This window comes from Phasianus colchicus, chromosome 5 (genome assembly GCF_987193195.1).
Source record: "Phasianus colchicus chromosome 5, bPhaCol1.hap1.1, whole genome shotgun sequence".
NCBI classification, from domain to species: Eukaryota; Metazoa; Chordata; class Aves; order Galliformes; family Phasianidae; genus Phasianus; species Phasianus colchicus.
This window is the reverse complement of record NC_143440.1, coordinates 34809353-34818272: the sequence shown is the minus strand read 5'-3', so window position 1 is coordinate 34818272 and position 8920 is coordinate 34809353. Positions and strand designations below refer to the sequence as shown.

Below are 8920 nucleotides of genomic sequence, written 5' to 3'. Positions count from 1 at the left end.
GCTTCTTCCTTGGGTTAAATTTTTTGACCCGTACTATATCCCCAGACACCTATTTTACTGTTGTATTTGGGTTTTCTACCTCTTCTGAACTAAACACTGAACAAATATAAGTAAACAGTTTGTTTTAGCTGAAGATAGGCACTATTTAATTGAGTTTTGATGATAGATGTGCTACAAATGGTGCAAACACCTTTGAGACAGTAAAATAGGATTGTCTTATGTCATATATAACATTACATAAAGGATTTTCTTTAAGGGATTTCTGAGAAATTACAACAGGAAGACAAATGATCTAATATGAAGAAGAATAAAAAATTGTAAAACAATACTTTGGTAGTAAAGTTAAGTATTACTTTTCTGTATCAGTTTTTCAATACTAGCAGATGACTTTTTCTTTATCTTCTTTTCATACCCAAGTGTTGTGGACAATTTATTCTTCTAAAAATATTGTTCAATATCGTGTTTTTACAGTTTAGAGTGCTTCATCTTAAAACAAAAACAAAAACAAAAAAACCCAAGCAAAACAAAACAAAAAAACAACAGAAAACACGTATTTGTGAGATTATAAAATATGTATTAGATATATTTACTAAAGTTTAGACTTTCTGATGATATAGACATAATTAACATGTTCTATTCTAGTGCACTTTTTCTCTTCAGATATTAATATGTAATCTGTACCTAATATACTGTATTAATTATAGATGTGTTGGTAAATTATACTTGGTTACAAAAATGTTGCAAGTAGGTCTGATGACTATTTTCTTTGCCTCACACATAAAGCAATACTCAAACAACAGACATTTGAGCAAATACCAATAGGCATACCAAATAGATTATAGTGAATCTGTCTCTTTGCTTTACTGAAGAAATAATTACACTTCTTGTTTCCTCTTGTCCAGAAAGAATTCCATGAATTGAGATCTACAGCAAAAGCTACTTCTTCCTGACAAGAAGATGGAATTTTAACCTTTGAAATGGCATGTTACTGCCATTGCCATTTGCCATGGCATTAGGTGTTTTCCTCTCTTAGTACTGAAGACAAGAAACTATTTCCTGCAAAGCATTCTGCAAATGAAATACCAAATCCTAAATATGCAAGTAAGGATATCCAGTTTTCTACAGATTTCATTTAGTGGTGTGCCTTGCCCATATCCAAAACAAGTTTCCATTTCTTTTCATTCAGCTTGTATTTAAATGTAGAAGAAAAGCTCCAAGATAATTATTTGTTTCTCTATACTGTCTTGCAGTAAATAAAAATCTATGGATATACATATAGAAATGTTTCTGATTCTCTGCTTTTAAATAAATAATTTTCATAAGATAGAATGTCATGCTGATAAAGAACCATAGAATCATAGAATAGTTTGTGTTGGAAGGAACATTTAAGATCATCTAGTTCCAGCCTCCCTGCTATAGGCAGGAACAGTTCCCACCAGACCAGATTGCTCAAAGCCCCATCCAGCCAGGCTTTGAATGCCTCCAAGACATTCAAACAATTCAACCCACAACCTCTCAGGACAACCTGTTCCAATGCCACTGTCTTAAACAGTTCATATGGACATGAGCTCTGAATTTAATCTTACTGTGATATATAACAATGAACAAGATGTTTAAGCAGTTTGTATCATAATATTCTTCATTAAAGATGCTCATTTTAGGCCAAAGGATAAGAGTCCCTACATAAACACAATACTTTTTTCTTTAAAACAGAACATGACCCGGGTGCTAATGGCTACCTTATTTGCTTTCATATCTTAAGCAATACCTTCTTTGTAAGAATTCATCTGTTTTCTGTTACAGTCAACTCATTCTTGACTGTGCCAAGAAACGTGATTAGATGGAAAGCCAGTTTGGTTTCAGTTCTCTTAGAGATGAAAGTTCTAGTAAAAATGAACAAATATTGTTTCCTGCCTTGCTGCTATATCAGTATAAAGTGTATACATAATGATGCTATACTTTTTTTTTTCTTCTTCTTTTTGCATTATATGTATACTTTATAGAGTGGATTACTTAAAAATTAAGGTAGTGATAAATCAGACACATAGTTATTGCTGATAGAGTAACATGGTCTCCTTTCTTTCAAATTAATTATCATAGAATCACTAAGGTTGGAAAAGACCTCTAAGATTGTCTAGTCCAACTGGCAGCAGCCCATCACCATTATGCCCACTAAGCCAGTTCTACTGATTCTACTCTTTCTTGAACACATGGTGACCCTACCAGTTCCCTGGCCAGCCAATTCCAATACTTTTTCAGAGAATAAATTTTTCCGAATAGCCAACCTGAACCTCCCCTGGCCCAACCTGAAGCCATTAGCTCTTGTCCTGTTGCTAATTACCTGGGAGAAGAGGCTGAGTACCACCTCACTACAATTTCCTTTCAGGTCATAGAGAGTGATAAGGTCTTCCCAGAGCCTCTATTTCCAGAGTAAAAAATCCAGTTGCCTCAGCTGCTTCTCATAAGACTTATGCTTCAGACCCTTCACCAGCTTCACTGTTCTTTGGACATGCTCCATTGCGTGAATGTCTTTTTTGTAGTGAGAGGTCCAAAACTAAACGAAGTACTTGACATGCAGCCTCACCAGTGCTGACTATGGTCAGACAATGGCATCCCTGCTCCTGCTGATTACACTATTTCTGATGCAATTGGTCTTCCTGGCCACCTGGGCACACTGCTGGCTCATGTTCAGCCCGATGTCAACCAGCACCCCTAGATCCATTTTGTCCTTCCAGCTTTCCAGCCACTCTGCCCCAAAACTGCAGCAATGCATGGAGTTGTTAGGACAAAAATGCAGGACCTGACATTCAGGTAGTAGAAGCTTGTACAATTGGTCTCAGTGCATCAATCCAGCAGCCTATCCAGATACCTCTGTAGAGCCTTCCTACCCTCAGGCAGATCAACACTTCTTCCCAGCTTGGTGTTATATGCAAACTTACTGAGGGTGCGCTCAATCCCCTAATACAGATAATAAAGATCTTAATGTTTAATACCCAATATTAATATTAGATTAATATTAAGGGTAGGATTATGTGCATACTAATCCATGTTAGAGACACTGAGCTTAATTAACAAAATAAAATAGGGAAACATACAAATACTTACTAGTCTTTTATACCAGCAAATGCAAAACACCCTACCATATCTGATTCAAATGCTAGAAGTCACAATCCAAAGCTGGTGAATTATACCTTACTAAAGCAATCTCCTGCCTATGGTGACAGGAGGAAAGTAGAAAACTTAAACACATTAAATTGTCTGTTTTCAGTGTAAATCACCTATGTACCTGCACTTCCTATATGAAAGAATAATGGTTAAGACTTTGCAGTATTAAATGAGGTGCTCCTTTCTATGAATAAATGAAGTTTAAAATGTAAAGTGGTAGTTTCCTTTATTTTGTTAATTTCAGTCAGTAACATGGAGTGATCAAAAATTTTTCTCTGAGAAGAACAGTGTAAAGCCTACCAAGATTGTAATAAATACAGATAATTAGGATAACAAGAGGGTCAGACTTGAAAAAGTTCATCTCAGTAAAACTGTACTGATTAATATATCTCCATCTGCTTTACCTTTCAATTGTCTTCAGCCTGTTCCACCTATGATGACACATCAAAACAAAATCACCATTTCCTTATACTTACACAACTGCATGGACAACAGTTGCAATATTTCTGTCAGAGTTTAAAAACACAGGCTACACATTAGATGTTTGCTAAAGATTTACCAGTCCAGCCAAGATTGTTGATGTGCCCCACAGTCTTCAAAATGGTATAGGTATTATTGTGTTGAAAGAGAAAAGTCATTTTTGTCTATGACTTCACTGGACATTCATACCTTCAGCTTTGTCAGTGTCACAATGTAGCTGTCAGATTTGATGATTTGTCCACATACAAGAAAATTCAGAAGGATTACCCCTTTCCTATCCTGAATGACAGTGTACATCACTTTATCCACTGATGGTTGCATTTTAATATATATATTTTTTTTTAACAAGGAATTCACTTATCACCACCTCATGGACTGCCATTTTGACCCCATCAATTAATGTAAATTAGAAATCAGACAATTAAAAAAGTTACCTATGGAGCAAAATATATCACAGAAAATTCTATACCTGACATGGCTCTATGAAATATGAGGATTAAAAGCACATTAGTAACAAAGTAAATTATAGTAATGATACCTACATATGAGAAATATTACTGTCCAATAGAGTAAGAGCATGGAAAGTATTTATATCAATATTTCTAATATGTCAGAAAGAAGCTGTCTGATAACGTTATTTTTCATAAAGCAGTAATGGAGTATTTCTAGTCTGCTGTGCTAGAAACTTACAAGGAAAAACCTTCAGGGTTTTTGCTTATTGGCATACAGGTTTCCATGATCCACATATCTGTTTTCCTAAAGCTTACTTTTCATGGGATGGATCTTCAGGAAGTGTGGGAATATTATAACACTGTGACAAGGAGAAGCGAAGCAACCCAAACTACATTAAACAGCTAATATTTTAAAATATAGAAAGCTTATGAAAAAGCTGATAGGAAATTCAGTTGTCAAAGAATGAATATATAATAACTACAGTCAGTATGAGTCTATCAGAAAGATGTCTTTTCAGACAAAAGCATTTTCATTTTTTGACAAGATTTCAAGTTTCCTTATTAGCATTAATTGTATAAACTTCAGACTTGGTTAGGTATTAATGAACTGGCCAACTGATAGATTCCAAAAATAGAGTATTTCCAGTGTAGTTCCATGGGAACTGGAACAAGTCCAATTGCTTTTCACCACTGTCATAGTTTAAGCTGGGATGGAATTGCTTTTTTTAGAATGTCTGGTATGATGCTATGTTTTAGTTCTCTTGAATATTGATATTCAATATTGATAACACACCACTGTTTATAGTTGCCTGCTAGGTAGCGTTGTATAGAGCCAAGGCCATTTGCAGCAAAGAGCCCAAAGAGCTGGGAGGGAACAGAATTAGGACAGCTGACTTAAACTGGCCAAAGGAATATTCCATACCTTATGACATCGAGTGGAAGGAGTACTGAAGGGGGTGGGAGTTCATCTCATCTCATTCTCTTTCGTTGCTTGGGGGCATGGCTGGGCATCAGTCCGTGAGTATTGAACATAATGAGCAATTGCTTGTGCACTGCTCGTTATATACATATATATAACATAGCATCATACCAGATACTCTGAAGAAAATAATTCTGTCCCAGATGAAACTAAGACAATCGCAAATATTTAAGTAAAAATACATTACTCTGATAAAATTTCCAGGTGACATAAAACTTGACAGAGTAATGAAGTCAGAATAATTTTACTCTTTTACGGGGAAATATAAGGTAGAAAGGGATCACTGTGGTCTTCTTCTCTTACCTTCAATATAGGTATTAACTAAGAACTTCTCTAAGTTGATGTATTGGAACTAAAAACATGTCTCAGAAAATTTCCAAGCATGCTTACAGAAATAATCCAAACAATCCATTTGACTACAAAAAAAACTTCCATTGCAATCAAATTGTTTGAATAGTTACATTTCCAGTGTTTAAGATGGGTGCTTCATCTTTAGACAGAATTTGTCTGGCTTCAAGTTGCGCTATGGTCATGCAGATTTGGCAATGCAATTTCCAGTGAACTAAACCAGACTTGGAGGTCCTTCTCTCTCCCTTTATTTTGTTAATAGTTTTAGAGATTACTTTCCTACATCATGTAACCTGATGCTAGGTACTGTAACATTCACAAACGCAGTAGTTGAATCTGCTTCTACAGGGACAGGAATAGACCTGAATTTTAGTATTATAAACACAGCAGAATCTGAATATATACCTCTGATCTAAGCTGATCTACTTTGCAGAAAGATAGTAAGTTTCTTGAATTTAATTGGCACTACTTCCATTTCTGTGCAGATAGTCTAGGAATGACAACACACATAAATACACCTTTGTAAATGATAATAGAAATCAGAAGGGGGCAAGGAGAACTGTGATCAAACAAAGAAAAAATGTTGAAAAACAGAACACAGAAGTTTCTGCTTCACAGGAAGCAGATTTCACCCTTAAAATGTTCAGTTTCTAAGCACTATTTAGTCTTGTTTGATACTGATTTTTTTCACATTTAAAACTTGTTTAGAGCTGATTGGTGATATTCAACTGTTAATTTTTGAATGAAAGTTAGAGTGCATAGATGTTCTGAAATCAAATGTTGAAGATTATTCTCCAGCCACCTGCAAAGCAAAGTACCTTGTCATAAACTGCATTTAAATCCAACAGTCTTAGTATTTCTCATTTGTTTCCACCTTCAATCCCCACAAGGTTTGGAGAATCACCAGAGCTTATAAGATTTGCAATTGGTATGGATTTCATAAATGGCTGAACTCTAAATGCACATTTTCAGAACTAGACAAAAAGAGCTGAACAGAAAAGAGGTGACATTCCATTCTGACACATACTGTCTACACTTAAGTTCTTGATCAAAACAGAAGATTTATTTTAATCCTTTTGAGAGTTGAAGTATCTCAGCTTTCCTAAATATCATCATGTTTTAAAACACATGAAGACAACATTCACCTTATTGGAGAAGAGTGTATCTTAATACATATCTGAGAATTTAACTATAAACTATTTTTATACAGCATTCAAATAATATATAAACAATTGATAATCTGACTTTGTAAGCATGTGTGCCATCTTTGTAGAACCAGATCTGTCACAAACAACTCTCATATGAATGTTCTATTCTTTATCTGCATAGTCACAAAATCTGTTCTCCAAGATCCACTTTTCTCATGTGGAAATCATTTAAATAAGAATGTTATTCAATACGTATATAGTAGACTCTGACATTTTTTTTTTAATAAACAATAGGATTGAGAAAAATTGAATAGGCACCTGAATCTAAATTTTCCTGAAGTAAAAAGCCGCTTTCTTCAATGGCTGCAAAGAAGAATGATTGCGTTTGGTTTTCTTTGCTCAAGGTGAGAACCTTAAAAGGTAAAGAGATTATTTATGAAATGCTGAGATCTATTCATTCTAAAATCTTTAAAGATTTCATTTCACTAACTTTGGATAATTTTTATTTTGTTTAACAGACCTGTTCAAAAGATTTCAAAAGAAGAATTAAGCAAACGCCTGCAATAGCAGGCTGCCAGGTCAACACAATGGCAGCTGCATTACTAGCTGTTTTTACTTATGTGGTTGTTCATTTACATTCAAATTATGCTTTTCTGAATAGTTTTCTTACTTATCCAGCAGAGCTAATGGTTTTGCTGAAGCAATAAGTTTTAATCTCCCAATTTTTGCATTTGTTTTCAAATTTCTGAGTAAAATTATCTTACCAAAATCCAGAGTAATAATGATTAAGTTCATCACTTTTTTAAGAAAAATAATATAAAAATTAAGAACTTGGGTAAATAAATTTGTCATATAATTTACAGAAATAAATTGCATATCTATTGTCTAGCAATAAGAAAAGTCTTATCTGGCTACACCATCACATTGTGACTATGATCCAAATTCAAAGAAATATGTAAATTTTATCAACCAATAAATGAAAGCCAGTTTTTCCATGTGGTAATCACTACAAGAGCAAAAACAAAAAATTGGAAGTGATTTCAAATGATTAATTCAAACCTATTAGTATTTCCCTCATAATCTTAGAAATATATTAAGAAGTGAGAGTTTTTATAATGCCCTGTATTAGATTTTAAAGTCATCATTTATTTCATAAATGAAAATAACATTTGCCTGATTATCAGGTCCACTGACACAAGACTACTTCAGCAGAATACATAGACTAAAATAGACAAAAAAGGTGAATGAAAAGAATATTTAATCTTGCTCATTTTCTCAGCCAGCTCTACTTATTTTATAATGCAAGTTTCTACTATTTTTTTCCCTGTTGTCAGCACTGAAGAGAACATGTAGCCCCAGAAAAAATTATATTCTACCTTGCATGTCATCAACAAATTGTTTACTAAGATTCTGTTTCTGAAAGAAGTTTTGCATCTTCATAGGGGTCCATAAAGGAAATATCTTTGCAGCCTCTAAAAATGTATTTTCAGGACAGGATCTTTATTTATATTGGTATGCTGCTACCAGACTTTTACATTGAAAGTAGAATATATAATGTTGACTTTACAAACAGGAGGGGAAAATGGACAGATTAGATGTTCAAACATGAAGAAATAATATGAAACTTTCCAATGGTGATTATAGGTAGCTGTTCTCCCAACTAGGACTAAATCATAGCATTTTAAAATTGAAGATATTTATATAGCAGCTGTTATATATCATTCCAAGAACATACTAGCAACTAACCATTCTTCTGTTGTTTTTTTTTTTTATTTTTTCCACCCCTATGCCAGCTGCAAGAACTTGCATCCTCTTCATCAACAACTAAACTTTCATTTTCGCAAATGCCCTGAATGGCCTTTTAGCAAAAGGGAACTTCAGGTAGCTCATAAATGAAAAATAAAATCCTGCTGGGTTACAAGGTTGGTTATTCCTTGTCAAGCCTGAGTGGATTCCATAGAGAATACAAATCAAATGTCTGAGTGAAAGTGATTTGGGACTTCCCTGCAATCTGCACTACTTACAAACCTTGTTTATTTTGCATGTCATGACTTCACAGGTGCTGTCCAGCTCAAATATCTGTTAGATATTTTTTGTGCAGTCAATGCAAAAAAAAAAAAATTATTGATCTTCTAATGAAAAAATAGAAATAATAACTCTTTGAAATAGAATTATTTCAAGTTCTACATAAAAGACACTTCAGAATAAAACCCTAGCCATTTTTCTATGAAAATTGACTGCTAGTGTGTTAGTGTTATGTGGTTAACTTCCAGAATTGATTATGAGGAAATATGCTTAGCTGTTTTAAATCTTACAATTACAGTACATTATTAGCCCATAGAACTACT

At 34.0% G+C, this 8920-nt stretch overlaps 1 long non-coding RNA gene across 1 annotated transcript; it reads left to right on the top strand.

Moving 5' to 3' along the window:
* Positions 1 to 5049: 5049 nt before the first annotated feature.
* Positions 5050 to 8476, top strand: LOC149917845 (uncharacterized). Its single transcript, XR_016467291.1, has 3 exons — positions 5050 to 5114; positions 6867 to 6976; positions 8366 to 8476. It is a non-coding gene; the product is annotated as an uncharacterized LOC149917845 (long non-coding RNA).
* Positions 8477 to 8920: the final 444 nt, after the last annotated feature.